Source organism: Thermobia domestica, chromosome 10 (assembly GCF_964235325.1).
Source record: "Thermobia domestica chromosome 10, izTheDome1.hap1.1, whole genome shotgun sequence".
Lineage (NCBI taxonomy): Eukaryota > Metazoa > Arthropoda > Insecta > Zygentoma > Lepismatidae > Thermobia > Thermobia domestica.
Genome location: NC_137463.1, coordinates 221,553,099 through 221,579,905, shown reverse-complemented (window position 1 = coordinate 221,579,905; position 26,807 = coordinate 221,553,099). Strand labels below are relative to the sequence as shown.

The 26,807-nt window shown below is 35.9% G+C and overlaps 1 pseudogene; it reads left to right on the top strand.

The window, feature by feature from the left end:
- LOC145661790 (glucose dehydrogenase [FAD, quinone] pseudogene) lies at positions 1-24,361 on the top strand (annotated as a pseudogene).
- Positions 24,362-26,807: the final 2,446 nt, after the last annotated feature.

Genomic DNA, 26,807 nt, shown 5'->3' with positions numbered 1-26,807 from the left:
ATGTGGGCTGCTGTTGTAAGAATACTTCGTGAACGTTGGTCGGACAATCCATCGCGTACAGCTGAAACTTTATGGGAGCAAGTTGAAGAAGCTTGGGGACTTTGTTGCACTCCACGTTTCATCGCTCGCCTTGTTAATTCAATAGGTCGGCGATTAGAAGCCGTAAGGGAAGTCAATGGCGAATATACCCGATATTAAATATAATACCTTCTACACCCTTCCCAGCCCTTTTCAGGGCTACTTAATTGCAACCAAATATATGAATATGTACGCGTACTTTCCTGGGTATCGCTGCAATACTTTCACTATTAAAATCTGTTGATAACGTTAGGGTTGATCGGGACGTATCCTTCGTGGAGTAGTGGTTAGAAGACTAATTTTCCATTCAGCAGACTCGTGTTCGAAACTCAGTCCCATACCCTATTTTTTCAGTATGTATTTCTGTTATATGGATTAATACACTCCACAACATACAATGACAATTACGTTAATATGTTTAGGATTCAAGTATGGAGTTCTGTCAATAGTTTGATAATTGTAATAAGGTAAATCGGATGACAATAATCTATGAAAATTCTTCTTTATGATATTGTTGGCGTTTATATATGTAGGTATGAAACTTTATTTCGTTTATTTAATTTATATTACTATTCCGGAAATGCAATAGTTCTTCAAGAGTTAACATGTAATAACGAACAACACGTATTCATACTTATATATATCGTGCGTGTTCGAGAGTAATAAATCTTGCACAAAGAGCACTTTCTTTTTGTTTGGGCTAACAATCTTTTGAAGCTTTTAGATACGATGACATCATTGAATGAGACCATTCCCGAAACATATGGAAGAAATCATACTAGTAGAGAACATATTTCGTTTTAGGACAACTGCCTTTATTCGAATCGCAAATTTATGCATTGTCAAAATCATTTAAATAATGCTTTCCACTCCTAGAGTACTTGGCGTATAATTATTATGCAACTCTTTACTGACTTTTATCAAAATGATTTTAGTCTATATATAAGATTGTAGTCTTTTCTGGGGGTTCTCCCATTTCGTCCCACTTACTTCATTCCAACATTTAAATCATTTCTCATCATCATCGTCTCCTTGAGCCTAATCGGCATAATTATGGGACGTATAAATTAAAGGTTTCACTTCATTTGTCTTGTATTTTACATAAAAATAAAGGACCGATAAAGAAAAACACGACCGGAGTATGATTTGAACCCATGATTTTAACAGTAAACATTCCACTGATTAGCACTGTAAAACACTTGACTGTGCATGGCACTCACTCTTGTTTCACTACGACAAACGAGTGAAGGTATCACGAATAAAATATACTCAAGTTTGACTTAACTAGCGTTTGTTTGAAGTTTTACGTCCCTTTTCATCAGCAAGGCTATGTACAGGCACGTAGCCAGGATTTCGTGAAGGGGGGGGGGGTCCGTGATATGAAATACTGAGATCATCACACCAGGGGTTCGATCATTCTAAACTATTTCACTGGAACATATATTGTATGGTTTAGTCAGAATTTCGTAACGGAGGGGGCGTGATATGAAATCGTGAAATCTCAGGAGCTTGATCAATGTAAACTACTTTACTACCAACATATATTGGTTTGTTAGGACAATAAATTGGGGATATGTTGGTAAGTATTTTAATAACAATCTATGAAGAAATCTCGAGTAATAAAAGAACAAAAAAGTATTGAAAAACATTTCCTTTCTTTGTTCCTTTCTTTGTTCATTCAAATATAACAATTTTCCTTTCATTACGATCTCAACTATTATGAAAAGTGCATATTCACTATTATAAAAAGCACATACTCAATAATGTCTTGTAAAATATTTTACGATATCTGCGTTCCTTTTTCTGTTGAATCAAATGCTAATAGAACTCCTTTTCCATATAAACTTTTGTTTTTATTATTCCGTCCACTACTGTCGGTTCCAAATGGCAGGTTAAAGGCGCAGTAGAAAATTATTTTGGAAATAACATGTTTGATACTGCAAGAATGCAATGACGAAAAATTATGATAAAAGATGTCCAAGCTGTTACTCAACGGCATTGTGCTTTCGGAAGCTTGAAATCTCCCTGACTAGTAGCAGAAATTCTGAGAATTCTGTAACTTTTCTAGTAATTTCAAATCTGACTCTTCAGGATATCGCGCTCACCTCGCCACCATGTATTGCAAATAATACAAATCTCATCATAAAAAGGAGTAACCAAAAGATTCCTGTAGGTTTTTTTTATTACTTTTAACGCTGACCCTTCTTTTTCTCATTTCATTTTGTTTCATCCTTCCTTAATTTCTTCATTTCTGGTCTCGAAGGGGGGTCCGGACCACCCGGACTCCCCTTGGCTACGTGACTGCTATGTAGAAACGAGACATACAACAGAACCACTACTCGTCGCTAGAATGTGTGTTCTGAACTTTCTTTGTCTTTTTGTATATACCCAGCTGTGTTATTATTAAGACGTCAGCAAGAATGTACTTCAGACTCAACTGCATTAACAATACTGTATTCAAAAATATAGATAATCTTATGAGTAACCTTTCAGTTACATGAATTTCGGTTCCTGCAAGTCCAACCTCTCAGAATACACTGTCGTATTTTTTGATACAAGATTTTGATACAAGATATGGACAAAACTCAATTCTCAAACCCTAAACATATTATCTTGATTGCCATTGTATGTTGTGGAGTGTATTAATCCATATAACAGAAATACATACTGAAAAAATAGGGTATGGGACTGAGTTTCGAACACGAGTCTGCTGAATGGAAAATTAGTCTTCTAACCACTACTCCACGAAGGATACGTCCCGATCAACCCTAACGTTATCAACAGATTCTAATAGTGAAAGTATTGCAGCGATACCCAGGAAAGTACGCGTACATATTCATATATTTGGTTGCAATTAAGTAGCCCTGAAAAGGGCTGGGAAGGGTGTAGAAGGTATTATATTTAATATCGGGTATATTCGCCATTGACTTCCCTTACGGCTTCTAATCGCCGACCCATTGAATTAACAAGGCGACCGATGAAACGTGGAGTGCAACAAGGTCCCCAAGCTTCTTCAACTTGCTCCCATAAAGTTTCAGCTGTTCGCGGTGGATTGTCCGACCAACGTTCACGAAGTATTCTTACAACAGCAGCCCACATGTTTTCAATGGGATTCAAATCAGCACCTCGAGGTACCCATTCGATTAGCTCGAGATCAGGTTGCCTCTGGATCCATGATTGAACCACAGCTGAATCATGCACGGAACTATGGTGCTGTTGTAGCTGGAGTATGTCGTCACCAACATGTGCTTTTATTTCAGGGAGCATAAAGTCGAAAAGATCAACATATTTTTGACCATTAAGTCGGCCTGTAATTCGATGGATACCACCTCCACCTGCAGCCTTGCATATCCACTCCCAACAGTGAATCGTCACATGACCCATTCGCGCTGAATGGGCCATATATTGTGGATCAAATCGTCTTCCAGATGGGCGATACACACGTGTCGGCCCAAAGCTTCCAGTGGAAAATATTTTCTCATCTGTAAAGACAACAGTGTCCCAGTGACGAGCAATATTTAGCTCTGCAAACGCCAGTCTATCGACTTTGTGATCTTCTGTCAATCTCTCCTTAACAGCAGCCCGGAAGGACCTTAAGCCTGCTGCCCGAAGTCGCCGTCGGACTGTAGTTACATCACCTGGAAAGGCGGTAGACTGCTGCAGTTGTCAGGCACACATGAAAGGCTGTCGACAGCATTGATCAACTAATCGTTGGTCTTGTGTCGGTGAGGACACTCGTGGCCGACCACTTCCAGATTTTCGAGTTAGACTTCCAGTTTCCTCATATTTTTCCACCACCTGAACGCCGTTGCACGATGCACGCCTAATCGAGCGCCTGCTTCAGGAACACTCAATCCCGCATGTTCAATAAGAGCGATAACACTCTCACGTACAGAATGATCATATTGCGCCATTCTTACACACCAAAGTAAAAGTGCTAGAACCTCTTTGAATATAGGATAATGCACAATATTGCTATACATGACGTCGTATTAGGAAAGGCATGCGCAGAAGAAGTAGATGTGCCTGTAATCAACTGTTGTTGCACGCAAAAATACTCACTCACTGTTAGTAACGAAATATTTTCCAATGCTTTAAAATCCAATACATTAGAATATAGTAGCAGTTACTACCTTTCAAGAACATAACTTCCATCCAGTGGTGAGCATAAACACAAACTCGTAACTATGCAACTGTTTACTTCCATCTAAACCCCCGAAGCACTTTACAGATTTAATCTGATTTATTTGTGCAATTTAGATACTTATAAGATTACGACTTATCCGGGAAATTTGTTCATACTCGTCTAAAACAGTTCTATTCTATTATTCGCCACTCGTATACATTATATGACAAACAACAAAACAGAAACAAGTAAAGTGCAAACACTCTAGACAATATTTATTCTAACGTACTAGAGAATTAAGATATAGCCGAGCGGTTTACTAGAGTAGTTTACTACCTCCGCCTTCTCGTGTTCAAACCCTCCTGAGGTTTGTGTTTATTCTCTGTTTTTTTTTCTTGTGCTTTCACAACGAACGTTTTTTCTATAATTCCTATAAGCTATGACTTGGAAACCCTAAACAAAATACACATGTTTATTGTAATACTGTACTCTAATCCGGACTTTTATGTTATTCTCTTCTTTTAGCTAGTTAACTTTCGTATACTTTTATAATTTCAATTAGTGCATGTTTCCAACAAGTTAAGAATCGAAGTGAGAATGCTGAAATCTACAGCTAAACCGAACCTACAGGACATTGAATTTAAATTAGTAAAACGATGTGATCGATAGTTTAATATTAAGTTTTCTGATCACTTTACGACTACATACCTAAATATTAATGTATTAATTTTACAATAAATTCTCTTTAAGTAATAGTTTGAGGACTGTCGTTTTATGTATTTTGCTGATCAGTTTTTTCTTTTGCTTCGAAATTTCTTACCAACACTACATGGTTGCTTCGATTCCCGGCAGCAGCTCACATGGTTCGGATTCCACGTTAATAAGTAGGTCCACGTCTCATATAGCCTCGCTGCTGAACGGACGTTAAACTCAAAATCATCAAGAACAACCACATGGTTGTTCTGGGAAAAGTAGTAATTTCTTATTTTGCATAAACAACATTTTTCACAATTACTGAAACAGTAAGAAAACAAGACAACGCGGGCATTTGCTACGTTCTTACAAATTAATGTTTGTCAACTAGCAAACAATTTAGAAGAAACAGAGTATTCAATACATTAAATGTATAGCACAGTTATGAACCTTCTTTTCGGATGTATATTAAATCATTTGCTCCGTTCCCTCTATTTTTCTCTCTGTCTCTATGTCTCTCTCTCTCTCTCTTCTTGGTATTCAGTTTCCTGCAACTTTTGTTTTTGCTTGTTCTTCCTGTGTTCTCACCTCTATACTTTTTCTTCTTCCTCGATTTCTATAGTCAGAGATAGAAGTTGACAGACAAAGTGATCTGTACTAACTACTCATTTGCTTTTACTTTTCTATGCACGTGTATAGCTAGCTTTTTAAAGTACCAATTAGACATAGGTTATAGGCGGTCTGTCATGGACATGTTAGACGTAGTTTTCTGCAGACTTCATTCCATCTTTCATAGGTAATGATGGAGGAATAGGGAATTAGTGTCAGACTAGCTACATCGGTAGAGTGTGTCATATCTAATGCTATGGTTCTGCGTTCGAATCCCATCCAAAGACTCTAATTTTTTCCATTTAGCAGTTTCCGATGTTGCATACGTGCGAATATCTTAAGATGTTCTCTCTTTCTCATTTCTCCATGTAGATGGATGCTAAAAAGAAAAACAATAGAGAAGTAGTCTCTTCTTTCAGTTATGGTTGAGATTTTAAAGAAATTTCCAGCTTTCTGCGAGCATTTTTGTTTGTTTAAATAAATATGTGTTATATAACACTTTCTGTGTGTAATTATGTATTTGTGGTTTGCTGATTCTCACAGTTATTATATATGGTTCATAACAAAATTTGTGGTGGTCTCCTTTGAAGTGCATGTGTCATTTGTCAACATATGCGCACGTTTTCTTTTCCTTTATATTTCGCATATTCCTCTTTATTTAATTTTTATCACGTTGACCTTTTTCTCTTTCTCTCTCTTTAAAACTGAGGATGTATAATGAGAAGAGAAATGAGAAGAACCTCAATCTATTACTCCATCTTGTGAGGAATTTGTGGTTTGTAGTCACGTAGTCTATGCATTTCTTGCTCCAAACGAAGTGTGCAGGGGGACGAAGCCGAAGGTTATCCTGGCGTGATCAATGCTACAAAGACGTTAGGTTGGTTGCCTATGTTGTTAGGCGTAGTTTCACAATGAACTTAAACTTTCATGTTGCAGGTTTTTTGCTTCGTATTGTACAAGTGTTAATTTTCGTGTGTTGAGATTAAATATTTTCACTAAAGAACCCTATCGTCTTTCTTGGACTTCAGCAGGAGAACTTAAGGTATGTGCCAAATATTGATAAATGTATTCTGTTTCTGTTTCAGCTGATGGGAGTATGCAGAGCCCATAAGGCATGAAAACCAATAACATTTTGTTGTTGTTTATTTGACGTTGCCATGAAACGAAAACAAAGTGTGGTCGTATTGTTATTTATTCAGTGCAATGAATGTTTCCGCCATTGAATGACTTCCCAACGTCAGAACGAACCAATATCGACCGTAATTGTAAGCAGGATATCAGGAAATTAATTCATATAATATCTGCTTACTCAGGCTTATATTTGTTCAATCTTAATTTACAATCACACTATATCAAATGTTGTGTGATATAGTCTGTATATGTAGTCCATTTTGAAGGAAGAACTCCGTATGATCACAAGTTCTTATCTCACCACTACCAAAAAGCCAGAGCAATCCTTGTTAGAACGGGCATTGTCTAACGTGTGTAATAAAGGTCACGTAATATCTGGGTGTTGCCAGATTTCCAAGTTCAATGTTAGCAGATAGAAGAAAGAAAAAAAAGACAAATACAAACTTCACTTCAGTGAGTGACGATGCCAGCTTTAATTTCTTGATGGGGGGCCAAGCGGAGGAACAGAAACATTTTTTTTTTTTGAGCCAGCTCTTTAATATACTAAACATAGGTCGTTTATATTACGTGACCTTTATTACACTACAGCCTCGGGAAACAGTCGGGACGGACGATGCTACCGGGAACGCCTGTTCCCTGGCTCCGTTGTCTCCCCTCTGGCGTCGTCACTACTTCACGGTGAACGTGCTGTCACCTTGGCACTATAGGAAGTCAAAGCATTTTTATGTCGAAAGAATATTGCTCGACGTGTACAAGTAATTGATTACCTGTAATAATCAATATCTAGGCCTATACTATTATAGAAAAGAGTAGAAGTAACTGACTCATCATAACCAGGACATGCTATTATAGGTAGAACCGTGAAAACTGAACAGAAAATATGCTTTGTCACGAAAGTATGAGATAAGGAAAAATTTTTGAAAATACGTATCACAAGCGGGGGAGGGAAGATGGATTATTATTATTATTATTATTATTATTATTATTATTATTATTATTATTATTATTATTATTATTATTATTATTATTATTATTAAGAATCTCTAAAGTTAGGAAGACTAAACTTGGCATATAAACTATTCATTAAAAATAATTTGAAACGCGTTTTAGTATTTTTAAGAATTTTGGTGCTGACGGGGCAAAAGGGGATCAATTTCATAAGATTAAATTTCCCTAATATTTTCTTCAGAAAATGTTCAATGTAAATGCATTCAAAGGGTAAAATCCGCGATTTGAAGCTTAACTGAAAATTAGGTCCGCATTTTACGAACAGATTACAAGACCCTGAGCAGCAAGTTTTTATAAGCGGAGTTAATTTTAGAACATCGAGATTGAAATATGTAAATTGGTAAACAATGCGACCGAGTTTCATAGTTACCAAAAGAATCTGAGATTATTGTTTATTGGTTGGCAGAGTAAAACTATATTATTTTCTATTAGTTTTTCTGATCTTTTCGCTTATAACAAATACGTGAATATGATCAAATATGACACAAAATTTTCTTGGGCCCATGGGCGTAGCGGATGGCATTTTTAAGGACCCGGAGTACCTCAAATTATATGGACAGCCCTGCTGAAAATATTTAAACACGTATTTCATCTTTCTGGAATATTCCTCTTTGGAGGGCGTAATTTAGGTTTTGCCATGGTCAGGTTTTATTAAGTATATTAATATGTTATTTAGTATATTAATATACAACTTATTGGGAAAGCATATATTTTTCAAATCTGGCTAGTAATTGCCTCCTGTCATCACAAGATGACGCCTTTGAGGGGGAAGGTGTTCAATTTCTATAATAGCCAAATTTCGAACTACAGTATATAGTCATTGAAGTCCATTCTAATCATGCGGAGAAGTGCACTTCTGCTAATGAGGCCACAATTATCCATTTTTAAATGTTCCTTTCAAATTTCTATTCGCAGGGTTCGATAGGAACGTGTATGGCTCTACCAAGAAACATCGAGAACCGTTAACAGTCCACGTTGTTCAGAGGGCCCGAACCCTCTATGGGCTGTGCCTCATGCTTAGAAGTCGAAAGCGTTATCACTAAGCCGCCATGGCCCTTGCTTGTTCGAGGTATCGTCAGCATTATAATCTTCTGAAGAATCTGTTACTTGTGCACTGGGAGAAATTTAAAAAGCATCTAGCTTTTAAATACATGTACTGAGAAGCAGTAATTGCTTGTGCCAACACGGTATTTCTCAGTACACTCCTTCTGTTTGGGTGCTTTGCCTTTTCCTCCACCTTGTTTCCAACACATTAAATTTGAAGACACATACCACCTCCCAGTGTAGCATTTACGAGCTCGGAGCACCGCAAGGGACTTTTGCCTTGCTCCCCTCCATTAATTATATGTTTTACTACCCATTCATCCCTAACTTAAAAATAAAACATGTAACTAAATTATGACTAGTTAGTGAATTAACAATTTATTACAGTTAAATAACATTCAGTAGATGCTACAGTTACAACTACGTAACAAAAAGTAACAAATGGGAAATATATTCTAAATTGTTTTTATATTTCTTACGTTATCATTAAACATATTAGAACAGTAGAAAAGAATTGTTCATGAAATAGTATATTTGCTCTTGATTTTTTAGCTTTTTCACACGAAAAATAAAATATTATTTAATTATTAAATTTTGCGCTCTAGGCACAGGCCTAGTTGGCCTAATGGATAATGCCGCACTACCACTCTCTACACAGAGTCAAAATTAAACACAATATTACAAACAAATAGGTCAGCTTGGTAAACAGGGTTATTGAACTAAAATACATTTTTTTCGTTAATTTAGAAATTCCGGTCGAAAAAAGTGTAAAAGCTTCTCAGGTCAGCCATTCTGAGTGAGATTTTCCTCATTCACACCAGGTAAATGCCGGGATGATATCTAACATACAGGTTCCACGCCGTTTCCTTCTTTCCCTTTCTTCGGATAGTATGATCGCCGAGAGACATCATCCCTCATACGTGACAAGTTAACATGGACATAGATGCCGAAAGCCCAGAAATCTAATTCCTAATCCTAATCCTAGTGACGGGCTAACATGGCCATAGATGCCGAAAGCTCAGAAATCTAATTCCTAATCCTAATCCTAGTGACGGGCTAACATGGCTATAGATGCCGAAAGCCCAGAAATCTAATTCCTAATCCTAATCCTAATGACGGGCTAACATGGCTATAGATGCCGAAAGCCCAGAAATCTAATTGCTAATCCTAATCCTAGTGACGGGCTAACATGGCTATAGATGCCGAAAGCTCAGAAATCTAATTCCTAATCCTAATCCTAGTGACGGGCTAACATGGCTATAGATGCCGAAAGCCCAGAAATTTAATTCCTAATCCTAATCCTAGTGACGGGCTAACATGGCTATAGATGCCGAAAGCCCAGAAATCTAATTCCTAATTCTAATCCTAGTGACGGGCTAACATGGCCATAGATGCCGAAAGCCCAGAAATCTAATTGCTAATCCTAATCCTAGTGACGGGCTAACATGGCCATAGATGCCGAAAGCCCAGAAATCTAATTCCCAATCCTAATCCTACTGACGGGCTAACATGGCCATAGATGCCGAAAGCCCAGAAATCTAATTCCTAATCCTAATCCTAGTGACGGGCTAACATGGGCATAGATGCCGAAAGCCTAGAAATCTAATTCCTAATCCTAATCCTAGTGACGGGCTAACATGCCTATAGATGCCGAAAGCCCATAAATCTAATTCCTAATCCTAATCCTAGTGACGGGCTAACATGGCTATAGATGCCGAAAGCCCAGAAATCTAATTCCTAATTCTAATCCTAGTGACGGGCTAACATGGCCATAGATGCCTTAAGCCAAGAAATCTAATTGCTAATCCTAATCCTAGTGACGGGCTAACATGGTCATAGATGCCGAAAGCCCAGAAATCTAATTCCTAATCCTAATCCGTAATTTATAGTAGAACATTTAGTTTTACGTATATTAAAACTTCTTTTCTCCATGAAAACATTACGTAAACAGCAGGGCTCTACCATATGAGCTACACATGCATTGCAGGGGGTGCCAAAGGATCTTTCCTGGTAAGACAGTGAAACCGGCCCTTGAACCAAATTGGGTCGATATTGGCCAAAAAAAAGCTACCCTTGACCTAAAACTACCTCAACAAATTTTTGACCTCCTACCCCTTCCTCTTACCGAATTATCGTATCATACATGCTCAAAATTGAACATTTTTTAAAAATTTTGGTGGGGGTAGTCTAAACATTTTGAAAATTTCACACATTGTAGATACTATCTAGATGCAATGTGCAATTTTTTCGAAAACTATAGATTAGTATTTTCTTTATTTTTTGCGTGTTGAAACTTTCAAAAACTTGTAGAAAATTTTTTTGGAGGGAACACGTTCCTGATCTTTTGGTTTAAAAAATTGTTATACCCTTGTGTACAACATATATTTTTTCAGGGCCAGAAAGTGATTGCAACATTGTCAAAAAGAAATAAAACTGAAAACAAACGTGTTTTTCGCACAGTTTTTCCACCAAAATAGTGTATCAGAATTTTTTTTTCAAAGAAGATACGAACATTTTGTATGTGATACGAGACTGAAAAATTTATGTGCATCATCATTTGTGAACCACGATTAAATTTACAACAAATCGCAGTACAAATAACGAAAAAAGGCGTAAATATCACATTTTTTCCTTTTTCCGAAAATTTCTAAAGAACTAGGGGCATATTTTAACACAAGAACATAGGGGTGTCACAATCTGGGAAGAAGAGATAATGTGTTTACGTGTCTGTCGAGTCTGACAGTAATCAAAAGATTAAGAAAACGAAATTAAGAGTAAAGAAGTGGTAGAGGAAAGATTGCAGATGAGATGAGGCGAGAAGTTAGGTTTCCTCGTCCTGTCTCGTTTCGATTGCTGAAGAATTCTTGTCAGTCCCGATTTTCAAAAAGCAATTTTTTGGGGCTCTTCTCAAGATTTTTCTTGTTTCGTTTTGTTAATTAAGGGCCGCGGTTTCTCAGTAATAGAGCGCTCTCCTCTGGTGCTTGGGGTCCCTGGTTCGATCCCAGCTCGCGCCAAGTAAACTTTGTGCTGAACAAACACCGTGTGCGTGGGTTTTCTCGGGATTCTCACGTTTCTTCACACTTTCTTCATTTCATTCATTATTTCATCATCACCATCTCCTTCAGCCTAGCTGGCGTAAGTGTGGGACGTAAAACTCAAAACTTTCATTTTCATTTTCGTTTTCTTAATTTATGTGCAAAGTTTACTACCTGATTTTTTTTTCTTAATTTCATCTGGAAGTTACCAGAATCGTTTCGCGTCATGCAAGGTCAATAAGGGTGTGATACCACATTTAACATCATATTTGCTATTCGAAAAATGTAGCGTAATGATTTACGTACCTTTAAACATTGACAAATGTTCTTCACTGTGTTCGTGGAATCATTTTATCATTTTTTTAAAGTTCTTTATGCAAGCCTAAAATAATGTTTCAGATCTAAGACCTTATTAAAAAATATTGGTCATGTGACTCGTGAAAATTTTTCGCCTCGTCTCGAGTTTGAAAAATACGTCTCGACTCTCGTCTAGTTTTCAGGTCAAGACGAGAAGTAACACTATAAAGCAGGGTTTCTCAACCTTTTCCATTGGCGTACCACCAAAGCGTATTATTAATTATTACTACCATAAGTAGTATGTACCAACAACAACATCTCGCGTTCCACTAGTAGTACGCGTACCACAGGTTGAGAACCCCTGCTATAGAGAGTGTTTTTTTTTCTGGTGAAAACGGACTTTGCTTCACTCCAGGCCAAATAGGTATGTAGTGGACAACAAATATCTTGTCCATAAATTTGTATAAAGTTCTTCCGTTTCCTCCTACATTGTCATCCTATCAATTCTTTTACATTCATTCACTTTCATTAGTAATACGCATCTTTTAGTCTAGGAAATGAAAATGAAATGAAATCTTTCAGTTTAACGTCCCATGATCATGCGCTTTAGGCTAAGGGAGACAATGATTAAGGCAAGTAATAATGATGGAAGAATTGGTCGAATGAGAAACTGGGAGGAAACGAGAGTATCCATGAGCACGATATTGTCTACCACAAAATTACATGGCCGGGGATCGAACCAGGGACTCCATCTAGCAGAGATGAGCTCTCTACCGCTGAGCTACCGTGCTCCCACCGCCATCTTTTGGTCTAGAAATCATAACCATGAAATCAAACTAAAAATATTATTTCATTGTTTTCACGAGAATATAAAGTTACTTAATAAATCAAACAGAATGCAGATTTAGCTTTTCTAAACCAAATTCTAAAAAGTATTATTTTTTTTATTCTGGTAAAAAAAATGGAAAGTTTTCAAGGTTTATTTTAATAACTGGATACAAATAAAAGTGTACACTTTGTTACCCATCTACTTGTTTTGAAACTTTCTTTCAAAATCCAAAGGAAACCCTTCAAATGTTAAATTATTTCTTATTTCAATTAGTAAAATGTACACGTGCCACCGTTTCTCAAATAAGATTACGAAATATTGTTTTTTTTTTTTTCGGTTATGCATCATCACTAACTTTACGATGCTGAAACAAAATAATTTTTATATTTTAAGTGTGTACTGAGCACCACATTGCAACATATTTATGTGAAGATGCTATTTGTAAGTTGCTTTTTTAAAAAGGAAAAACATATTTACGAGACACGTATTCATGAAAACAAAGTAGTTATTAATTGTTATTACTTCTACGTAAATTTCAAATGGCAATTCCAAACAAAACACCTACATCGCTATGTTTGTTTTATAGATTTGCAATTAAAAGTTGTTTTAACAAATAGTTGCTTTATTACTTTTGAATATTATTCAACATTTACCATCTTTTGAACTTCTAATAAACATCGATTCCAGTTAGTTGCAGATTGAAATAGAAAATAGCGGATTGTTTTAATATATTTCCGTTTGAGATTTTGCTTTTTACAGGTAAACTACAAACTTTCTACTAAATATTAATAATACATGTGTTTGTTTATTTATTCAAGTTTGAGCTTCTTCGTGGCTAAGCGATTAGCGTACGCGTCTTTGGCGTGAGAAACCCGGCTTCGATTCCCGGCGGGAGCTCATGTGGTTCGGATTCAACATTAATCAGTAGGTCCACGTCTCATATGGCCTTGCTGCTGAACGGGACGTTAAACTCAAAATCAACTCAACTCAATTTATTCAAGTTTAGCCCACCTTTGCAGCAAGGAAAGTACGTTGCGGGATGAAGTCCGAACTACTGTAATATTATTCAAATTTTTAATAGTGTCCTACCGGGAACCGAATGAGTGATTGAGAGTTAATCGGGACTAATCAGCAGCGAGGCTATTTGTTCCCCGTCACGATCAATACCCCTGGACCAAGAAACGAATTCAGGGGCCAGTGCACCAACGGCGCGTGAGCTAGCCACTAGGCCAGTGCATAAGGCAATAACAATAATGATGATAAATTAGTAGCAATAATAGCAATATATGTTTGTTTTTATTTTGATGTATTTTTGGTACTGATACCGAACCTATAAGTTACAGTAGGATCCGAAAGACACACACGCTCCCACTGGTGATAAACTTACGTTGATTGACTTGAGTTTTACATCCTTATCAGCTGGGACGTGAACCTAGAGCTTAACGTGAAATCCGAACCACATGAGTTCCCAACGGGAATAGAACCCAGGCCTCTCACAATAAAGAGCCGTACCAGGCGCGCACCGAGAAATTCTTGTTGGGAGGGGTCCAACCTTTGGTAGGGGGTCCAATGTTACAAGCCACTTCATCTACGCAGTATTGAACGGTTGTTATTCTATACCCGAGTATTGTAAAGTACTTCCCGAGTATTGTAAAGTATATTTTCAGGAAAAAAATATATGATAGAACTATACAAGGTGTAACATAAATGCGTGACCAAAAGTGACGAGGTTATTGCAAACATCCAAATAACTAAAAAAATGTTCCTATAAACATGGGTCCGATGCCACTTTGTTTCCAATATACAGGGTGTTCAAATGTCGAGTCTCTCCAATAGCTCACTATGGGAAAGTGAATGGAAATGTTCAATATTACAGGAATAATACAAATCAAGAGAAATTATGCCTCTACAAATACATTTACACTTAAATATAGAATGAAACTAATAAGCATTTGAGGTTATTGGATTGTCAGTGTTGCCAACCTGGTACAAAGTGTTATGTTTTCAAATAGTACTAGATACCCACACGTAGCATATGGGTGCTGACATCAATACGTTCCTAAATATAGGTAAGTTATTCTCATGTGCATTCATTCGTAACGACACAATAACACTTTCATGCAAGAGTTGTGATCTATGAACCATTGTTTTCTATTGTGCGCTGTTAATTTACTTCACACTTCGATGCCTTGTCTTTTGAAAACGAAGTGGAGTATGCCTCATGTTTAGGAACGTTTTGATGTCAGCACTCACATACTAGCGTATGGGCGTCTGGTGCTATTTGAAAATATAACACTTTGTAGCACGTTGGCAACACTGACAACCCAATAACGTCAAATGTTGATTAGTTTCATTCTCTATGTCAGTGTTAATGTATTTACACAGGCATTTATCCACTTTATTGTATTATTCCTGTAATATTGAACATTTCCATTCACTTTCCAATAGTGAGCTTTTGGAGGACTCGGTATTTGAACACTCTGTATCTAGGAAACGAAGCGGCATCCGACCCATATTTAAGGAACATTTTTGGTTATTTGGATGTTTGCAATCACCTCGTCAATTTTGGTCATGCATGTATGTTACGCCCTGTATTTTATATATATATATATATATATATATATATATATATATATATATATATATATATATATATATATATATATATATATATATATAAGAGAAAGAGTACAGATAAAGTGAAAGACCAAATTTTCATGCTACATTAATCACTTCCTTGTTAAAGAAGTATAGGTCTAGTTTTATTGAAAAAGTGTACGAATTATGTTGAGTTAAGAGGTTTTTTTATGGGTCCGGACCCGGTGGACCACCCAAGTGGGTACGACACTGACCAGACCATGTAGCCAGAAGGAGCTCTGGGTACTTAACGATAAGAAAACAAATGAACATCACATATTCTAATGATTCCATTACATGAAACCTCTAGTAGGTTATAGTTGCGTAAGCAATTATTACTTTTTTCAAAAAATGTTCGAAGAAACGTTTTAAAGTTTGATTAACTTAATTGATTTCCGCAAGAAAGTCGTAACGTTGTATGTGTCCCACTAAATAACTGACGCCGAAGTTATAAATAACTAAATAACTCCCCGTGTTAATTACTTAATTCATACAACAACCTCTAACTCAGTATGTTTCGTTGTTTTTCCATAAATCCTGCAATACTAGTTCGCACTTTTATGTAGAACTATTTCTTTCTTTTGTAGTTTTTTTTTTTAACATCAAAATGTATAATAGTTCAAAAATATTACATACAAATATTTGTTCTAAATTTTATTAGCTCATAGGAAAATGAAATGTTAAAATTAACGTTCCACTGTTATGTCCTTTGGGATAAAGGAAACGTACGATAAATGGAAGTGAATGATAATGAAAGAATTACGCAGTAGAAAGAAAATATGGGGAAACGGGAGAACTGTGAGTAGAGATGCGCATGAGACAATACTTGTCTGAAATCTCCTCACGTCTCGAAAATGAGACGGAATTCGAGACGGAATGGTTAATGAAATGTATCATCTTACCTCGGATGCTTCAAAAAAGCTTATTCAATTTTTTACAATTATTTTGAAAGAAATATTCACTTAATGTTAAGTCATATTATATAGTAATATTTGTTAAGTACTGGAAACACTGTCTTTTTTTCTTTTAAAATTTATATTTCATTTGTTATTCAAGATAATAACAATTGAAGAAGAACTGTACATAAGGCACGAGAACCATAACACTTCATCTAAACTTTCACGTTACGATTCTTGTTTAAGTGAATGAACACTAATGCAGTTATGATATGTACTGTGTGATTTATTTTAAGTGGTAGCGATAACCAGCAATTAGAAGTCATAATACGAGTAAAAAGCCAAAAAAGTATTGGAAGTTTCCATTGTTACACTACAGTCCATTACCAGTTAAGTTAACCGCGAACATTTAAGAACACAAGCATATACAATTAGGAACAGCTATCTGCCTTGAAACAAATTCCACCGTTTATCTCTATAACTTTAAATGTCTAAAATTAAAAGTTAATCCTTCAGAATTAAGCTTTATTAACTACTAAGTAAAAATGGTAAGGTACAGATATATACATAAGATTATATATACTGGTAATTGTTTCTGAATTATTTAAAAAGGAAAAAACGTCTGAAGACTGGAATATAAAAGTCATTAATGGCTACGAAAATGTTAATATCACATTCTTTTATTCAAGTATGATGCGACTACATTTATTATAAGTCGCATTTATTATCAATTTTGCTACCTACACAATTGATATGCTTGGTATATTGGAATATGTACACACGATATTGACACAGAACTTCCTCGTGACTACATGATAGCATACACCCAGGGTATATATCGAGTGTCCGAAAAAGAATGTGCCCTATTCGAAACAAATATTCTTGTGTCCCCTGATATAATATTAGAATCATTTTATGTACGAAGAACAAGGTAATGTATCAAAGTTCTTTTTTACCTACCTTACAAAGATTCAATATGAGCACCCTTCGTGACATGGCAGACATCTAGTCGATAGTCCATTTCCTGCTATGCTCGAATGTCTTCTAACGGCAGCAACGGTTTCTGTGATCCGTTCTCACAACTCCGTCAAATCTCAAGGCAATGGTGGAATAAAATCATGCTCAATGATTTGCCGAGGGTGCTCTGAACCCCATATTCGAACATTATGTCTGTTGACTTTGCCGTTGATATGGAAGGTCGCCTCATCACTGAAGACTATCCTGTCCTTGAAATCATAATTTTCCAGGAATTCAAGCATGTTTACACTGAAGGCAGTGCAAAGGTTTTGTCATCTACATTAGTTGCAGCTAGTAAACCTTGAATTTCAAACGCTTATGAAAAACAGCCCAGACTGTTGAACTGGACAACACTAACTCACGGCCCGCTTTCCGAACTGACTTCATGGGGCTGCTTTGGAAGGATTGCCGAACTGTTATCCACTGTCTCCGCTGAATGCGAAGGGCGGCCGGTGCTTTTGCCTTTGCATAGGCAACCTGTCTTCGAGTTGTGTATGGAAACGCTTAATGGAGTTCTTGTCACGTGGATCGATTCCAAACTGTTACCGGAAGTTGAATTGAACTGTGATAACGGACGTTGTCTTTACGTATTCCACAGCACAAAATTCCCTTCATTGTTGTGGGGGCGCCATCTTGAAAAAATGTGGTCTTGGAAATTGCATGTATTTCAATCAAAACTTAATATATCTAATAGCAACCCTTGCCATTAATACTTCTGTCCATACACTGGGCATCTAGAAAAAAAAGGAAAGGGCACAAGCCTTTTCAGACACCCTGTACTATATAATAACTAGCTGAAATACCCAGAATTATACGGGAAGAACAATGTTAATTCACAACATTTGAATCTGAGTAGAAAACAGAAAGCAGCATCTTCAGTATTATCGTTGCCACAAAATAAGGAAGCCGAGTAGAAAATAATGACAGGCAACTCCTACTCTCAGAAGATAAGAACTGAGTAGGAAAAGTAATGACAAAAAACACCGTCAGAACATAAAGAACTGAATAGTGCTACTGTCAAAAGTAAAACATTGAGTAAAATAAATATGTACTAGCAACGCCTTTGGCGTTGACCCTCTCCATTTCCGAGGCAGCTGACATGCACATTATTGACTAAACTTGGGATTAGATGTCACCGGGACCATCACTAGGGGTGTTCGATAAGGCTGAGGACCTATCGAACTTCGGAAGTGAAAATTTATCGAGTTGTCATCGGTTACTCGAAACTTTTCGAGTATTTGAAATTATCGAAGTTTCGGGTATTATCGAAGTTTCGAGTATTATCGAAATTTCGAGTATTATCGACATTTCGAGTATTATCGAAGTTTCGGGTATTATCGATATTTCGAGTATTATCGAAGTTTCGGGTATTATCAAAAGTAGTGATGGACAGTTCTGTTCGTTCACCTCTCCAATGATTCCTTCTTGCAGCCAAACTATTCAAACAACTTTTTTCATCTGATAAGTTATCGCAAAGTTGTATTTGTCAAAATCATATGTAAACTTATTTTTCTACCTGTTCCGTTATTGGCGCAATCGGCAAAATGACTATTAGTAGACTAATGGTGTCTTGGATTCCAATTCCATTTGGGTGATGCATGTTTTCTCTTCCTCTTTCTCTCTTCTGACAGACTGTTTAAACCTTGTACAGATCTGTGGGGGAAAATTTTTTCCTTCACTTCTTTGCTAAGGAGAGAAGTTTTAAAATGAACACCCTGCATATATGTAATACATATTATATACAACTGTGATAACCTCGAATACATTGTTTCTTTCGAACACTCCGATAATCCCGAACTTTTCAAAATATTCAAGCGACTCGACAAACGCGATCATAATAATATATTTCTGTATTTGCTGCTTTCAAACAATTCGAGACGCTCGAACAGTTCGAGTGTCTCGAAGTTGTCTAATGTTTCTTACATTTCGAGTGCCTCGAACACTTCGAGTCTCTCGAACACTTCAAGAGCCCCGAACATTTCAGGAGTCTCGAACATTTCGAGAGTCTCAAACATTTCGGGTGTCTCGATCATTTCGAGAGTCTCAAATATTTCGGGAGTCTCGAAAGTTCGATAATTCGATAAAATTAAAATTCTTTATCGATGAAACGGTTTTGAAATTTTATCAAATTGTTATCGATTACTCGATTATCGGAACAGCCCTAACCATCACTAATTATCTATGCAAGTCCGAAAACTATTGATTCGATACTAATATCACTTATTTTGGATATGTTATTTTTCACCTGTTCTCACCCCCACACTACACCAATGAGGGCTAAACTTGAACTTCAGCTGATATCATGTAAAATAACACTATTCATCTCAGCGATTCCGAAAACTATGAATACAGTAGTAATATATGTCATTGTCGATTATTTTTACATTGCACCCCGTTTCCACCCCCCTTTGGATGTCTTACAGTCACAGTATTCTTTTCCAGATTGTAAGTTATGTGTATATGTCAACTTGTTTAGAAATTTTTTAGGTATTCTATTTATTACATAAATTTTAAATTTTTTATTTGTTACTTAAACGTCAATATTTGTTACATAATTTATATATACAAATACGAAAAGCGTATTGATTATACAGAGTGTTTCAAAACAACACCGACAACGTTTTGGAGGCGATTCCTGACACCAAGATAAGATAAAAGGTATAGACCAATCTGGATGAAGATATGTCATTTCTGAGTTATAGGCTACCGAAAACATGAAAAAAAATGAACTTTTAAGGCCCATAGCTGCAATACTGTGGGACCTAGCGTAGTCGGGTCAAAACTTCACTTAGCAACTAATACGTACGCTATCCAAAAAATGCATGTTTCTGAATCCTGCGGTATTAACGCAACAATTTTTATACAAGTGGTTTGGCCACGGGCATATAATTTGAAGTACTCATCAAGTACCTCTATAAAAATTGTTACGGAAGTACAGCAGGATTCTGAAAAATTGATATTTGGATAGGGCACGCACTAGTACCTAAGTGAAGTCTTGACGGACTACGTTAGGTCCTTAGTATTTTAGCTATAGACCTTTAAAGTTTATTTTTTCATATTTCTGGCAGCCTATAACTCCGAAATGATGGATTTCTGCACCCAGGTTGGTCTATACTTGTTGTCTTTTCTTGATGTCAGAAATCACCTCCCAAACATTGTCGATGTTGTTTTGAAACACCCTGCATAGGTAGTGAAATTGCTACATTAGCTTAAATCCTTGTTACGTTTATCCTTTCTCCTCCCCTTTGAAGCCCTCCCCATTTAGAATACGACCGGGAAGTTCTATATAGCATACAGTCTCTTTCAAACTATGATATCTTCGATAAAATTACTTCTTAAGTATGCCAAGTTAACAGTATGGATTTCTGTACCGGACAAACCTACAAAATGCATTGTTATACATAAATATGTTTCAGTGTTATTATTATTTAAAATATTATTAATAGGAAAATATGTGTTTGAACACACACTTCGTGAAATTTTGTGTACGCAACTGTTCTATATCATAACATGTGTATAGGCTTAAAATTTCGCTTACGTGTGATATTCAAGTCTCGATATCGGAGTTTAACGTTCCTCTCAGGAACGACACTGTATGAAACGTAAGCCTCGAACTTAATGTGAAATCGAGCCACATAAGCTAACACTTGAAATCGATCCATGGCCATATGGTAGCAATATAGTCATGAGGCAGTTCTGTGTTAACATCGAATGTGTATATTGCAATACATACACAAAGCGTATTGATTATATAGATAACAAATATGCAACATAATAATAAGTGTAGTCACATCGAATTTATTTCTATAAAACTATTTAATATTAGCATCTTTATAGTGATTGATCAATTTTGTGTTCGAACCTTAAATGCTTATTAGTTTTCTTCTCTTTTTAAATAATTAAGGAATGAAAAAGAAAACATAATAATATAGTTTCTATAATTTTCAAAAGCGCACAAACTATTACTTATTAAACTTACCAACATTTTAAAAATCGCCATATAAGTCAATGAAATAATCATTCAATTGAACAGGTATTCTTTCAGAATGAAGGATGTTTAGACGACACAAAATTTGTCACTAAGTAATGTTTCCTAAGTACCGTAATGATGAGCAACCAAAAATCAAAATTACACATGGTATAACGAAATATGTTTACCTCAAAATTGGACAGTCTAGAAAAGGCCCCAAAAATCATTACCTCGTCAACTGTTAGTTAATCATTCTTACTTAGTCTGATTGTCAGTTGCATCCGTTATATTTTGTAAGATTTGCTGCATGTTCATCACGACAAACTCACATGGCTTTGGATCAAGCCAAGAAAGCCTTGCACCAAAGGTTAAGTCTCCATACTTTTAAAAAAAATGTGAAAATTACATTTCTTCTATTATGATTGTACTTTAAAGATTGTATTTATTTAAGTTAAATTCAAAACATTTACTATTCTGATCATCATTGTTATTCCAACTTTGACAATTTTATTATTATTGATCCCAGACTTTTATTTGAGTTTAGCACCCCTTTCAACAGCGAAATTAAGATGAAATCTTTCAGTTTTACGTCCTACGGTCATGACGGCTAAAGCAGAAATGAATGCAATGGTGAAATGAATAAAGTAGGAAGAAACGAGACAACCCCAAGAAAACTCACGAACACCGTGTTTGTCCACTACCAAGCCCACTTGCTGCTCTGAGATCGAACCAGGGACCAGAGGTGAACGCTCCCACAGAGCCATCATACCCCCTTTCCAGCAGTGAGGCTATATGACACTTGGGTCAACAACTTAACATGAAATTCGAACCACATGAGCTCCCGCCGGAAATTGAACCCGTATCTCCATGTAATATTGATCTTGTAAAAGAAAGATAGCACTAATGTGAAAATAATTGCAAGGCAATTGAATTTTTTTTTTACAATTTCGCGATTTTAACATGATATATTTTCATTGCTTGAATATATCTTTCATTTCTTTCTTCTTAATTTTACATCTAATAGAACGTTAGAGTGATGAATTGCTTTACAGACAATGACTTTACAGCTAATGACTTAAACGTATTTTCATGTTTCTTTTCTTGCAGATGGTGAATTTAGCCCGTATTTCTTCTACAACCCTTCGTGCGCTGGCAGCGTACACAAAGCTCCGCCTGATTCTAACCTTTTTTGTGGTATTTATTTTCATTGAGGCTGGTCTCAGACCATTAATTATAATTTTTCGCCCGGACATAGTGGACAGCGAGAATCGTGTTCGTGACTGTAACCCTGAGGAAGAATATGATTTCGTAATAGTTGGTGCAGGAGCTACAGGTTGTGTAGTAGCGAATAGACTTAGTGAGTTGTCTAACTGGAAAGTGTTATTATTAGAAGCTGGAGGAGATGAAACGGTTCTTACAGATATTCCGGTGTTGTTTCCGTATCATCAATTAACCGGTCTGGACTGGCAGTTCAAAACAGTGCCACAAAAGAACGCATGCCTGGCAATGAACAATCACGAATGTTTATGGCCAAGAGGAAAATGCCTTGGAGGAACTACAGCCATTAATGCTATGCTATATATCAGGGGTAATAAGAGAGACTATGATAATTGGGAAAGGTTAGGAAATACTGGCTGGAGTTATGATGACGTCTTACCATATTTTAAGAAATCTGAAGACCTGCAGATACCTGATTATAACTCATCTTACCATGGTCGAGGTGGTTATTGGTCTATTGACCATTTCTGTTATAACGCACCAATAACACCAGCATTCCTAAGAGCAGGATTAGAGCTAGGGTACAAAATAAGAGATATAAATGCGGATGAACAAACAGGGTTCACAGTTCCACAAAGTCTAACTCGTAATTGTTTACGATGTAGTGCTGCAAAGGCCTTTCTACGACCTGTAAAGAACAGACCTAATTTATGCATTAGTATGTTCTCATATGTGGAAAAGGTTATAATTGACAGCAATAGTAAAAGGGCAATTGGAGTTCAGTATGTTAAAAATGGTCAACGGCGTATTGTAAAAGCTAGAAAAGAAGTGATACTATGTGCTGGTGCCATACAATCTCCAATGATACTTATGCTATCTGGTGTTGGCCCTAAAGAACATCTAGAAGAGTTAGGAATTAATGTAATTAAGGACCTCAGAGTAGGCGATAACTTAATGGACCATATTTCGTTAGGTGGGTTGGTTTTCTTAATAAACAAACCTGATGGATTTATACTTCCAAGAGTTTTAATAGATATTCGAAATGTGTTTGACTTTCTATTTAAGAATAAAGGTCCTGCAGTGCAGTGCCCAGTAGCAGAGACGATAGCATTCGTCCCAACGAAATATGCTAATAATACTCTGTTGCCAGACATTGAGCTACTTTTCGGTTCTTTTGCTGATTCCACAGATGGAGGTGTGTTTGGTAAAAGAATGTTTGGCATTTCTAATGAGTTTTATGCTAAATCATTTGAACCAATAATGTATCGTGACACGTTTGGAGTGATTGTGATATTACATCAACCAGAGAGTAGAGGTACTATAAGATTAAAGAGTAGGGATCCTTATGACTGTCCTCTCCTAGACCCTAACTACTATGCTGAAGAAATAGACCTCAAGAGACTTGTGGAAGGAGCAAAGATTGTACTAAAGTTGAGTCAAACAGAGGCATTGAAAAGGTATAATGCTACCTTCAACCCCAATAAATTTCTAGGGTGTGAACACTTAGAGTTTTTGTCAGATGAATACTTTATGTGTTGTGCACGGCATTATTCATTGACGCATTGGCACTTTTCGGGAACATGTAAAATGGGTCCGTCTTCAGATCCAAACGCTGTTGTGGACAAAGATTTAAAGGTTTATGAAATAGACGGGCTAAGGGTAGCTGATGCTTCTATTTTTCCTATTATTATTCATGGTCATCCGACAGCAGTTTGTGTAATGATCGGTGAAAAAATATCAGATACAATTAAGAAATATTATGGGAAAAGTTGAAATCTGTAGATTTGTTTAAGAAACAATATTAGAAATATTTTGTTAGCTTTTAAGAAATATGTGATAATGAACTATTCATTTACACTCATCCCTAGGTTTAACAGACTTCCATTTAACGATATTAGAAGAAATTTAGAAAATCTGAAGCAGCCAATCCAGTTTGGAAGTTTTTGGCTAATTTTGAATTTTTTTACTGTGTTTTAGTATATATATAGTACATTTTACTCTATCAGATTAGAAAAGTTGCTTGACTACAAGTGTAGTATCATATTGTTCCTCTTTGTTTTGTGATGTAATTACGGATATTATCCACCGTAGTTAACTCGGCTCTTACTTCGTCATTACCGTTAAAACGAGTGATGAATATAGTTACTTTGTAATGAAGTTGTATTCACGGGAAAAAGATAACTTTTAAATTTGTTTAACTCAAAGTCTAAATACAAGTTAAATTTCATAGGTATTGAACTTTGGTTTCTTTAAAACATAACTATTATTTTCTGCCAATGTTAATAATTAGGAGGTTCCGCATTCTCCTCAAAACACTTTGTATACCATAGTGTCGATAGTGCATGTATGTGAATATGTAAATTGTCGATTAATGTTTGTTATTTATAGGGAATGATACTGGCTTATTCTATAGGGATCCCAACATAATGTTTGGTCACATAGAACTAACACTATCTTGGAACACATCACTTCCTTTACAATATGAAACGAGAAATAATGTTTTGCGTTCAGTAACTGACTCCTGTTGAAAATTTTGATTGCCGTTGAATGCTATAAAAGGGAATTTTTTGAGACTGAAAATTAATAAAAGCTTTAACTATGGCGGCCTGAAGAATTTAAAGCAAGTTTATAGAACTACCGTATTTACCCGATTGTAAGCCGACCTTTTTCTCTTCTTTAATTTTTTTTTTTTTTTTTTTTTTTTTTTTTGTTAAAAATGCTCCTCGGTTTAGAATCGGCATCGTTAACTGCCAAGATAAATAAATAACATACTTTGTAGATGCAATAGGAAAGAGTTTCTAAAGATATCAACAAAAGCCTCAAGTAAGTACACTCAGATTTCACAGATTAGTGAATTTTGGCCTAACTTCAATGTATTTTTAGTGTTTGTCAAGGAAGAAATGAAAATTTTATATTGCTGATGTTTGTATTTAGCAGATATTTTACGTATTCACAATAAGAATAATAAACTTTTTTACATAGCAAAATTCATTAATAGAATTCATTAGCATTTAGCAAGAAAATTTATTCCTTACGTTTCTTATGTTTCATTAGCCTTTAAGCGCCCTATGCATATATCTTATATACACTTGGCCTATTACTGGAAGCCATGTTCATATATGTTATGCACATTTCACGTGTTATTCAGTAGGCCAGTGAATGCTGTTGGTCCCAGATGAAAGCATGTGTTTCTGGGGCCGGACGTTACTTGAAACGTTAATAATTTCATTCTTTTTCCTTTTTGTTTTCGATTTCCAGGGAGATTTGCATACTATCAGTGTCGATTTATAATTGAATAAATATGGTAATTACTTTTGCCTTCTGATCTTATTTAGAACTATTTGCAAGAAATTAAAACAAAAAGTTTTCTTCGTGGTCTAAAGCTTGGAATTAATTTGAACAGTTATCAGGTGTATTAACAATTATTTTTATAAATAGAAACTTGAGTAACACAAAATCTTTTCATGATTATTTGTCTTAGCTAAGTAACAGATTGCAAGGTATTATTGCTTGTTCAACTTTGGGGAAGTTTAAAATAATCCCACACATAATTAAATATAGAGTTAAATTTGTTTGAGTTTACAGGAATAAATAAAGTACTTTCAAAGTTGGCGCTTCAATGTAGTTATAATGATCTCACAAATCTTGACCGAACTCCATCACGAAAAAGATGCGATGCGGGCGAATATGGACACAGTTTGCCTAGCCCCAATGCCAAAAATACTGAAAGAACTGAGAAAACGCATCATTGTTTTTGTGAAGAACATTGACAGAAACTTACTACTGGACGTATGGAGCGAATAGAATTATCACTTGGACGTGTGCTGTGTGACCAAAGGTGCACATATTTAAGATCTGTGAACCTAAAGCTTAATTAGTGTATATGTCTTATCATCTGTCACATATCTTTGTAGGTCTTATACTTCTAAATTCATAACTCGATAAATCATTTATACTAACCATGCATATTAAAATATTGCGAGTCAGTTATACTTTGTAAAGAATTGCAAAAGGTTCAGTTTTTGACAAAGTTGAAAAATGCTTTAATGATAACAACAGACCAGCAAGTATTTTCCACAAAATGTTATACAAAAGAGACATATTATATAAAAGGGTGGAGTGAAAACAGGCCAAAAAAATTTTTTTTCGAAATTCGATTTTGGATAGGGGGCTAAAGTTGCATCATATTATAGTACTTTACCATGGAAAATTTCAATTC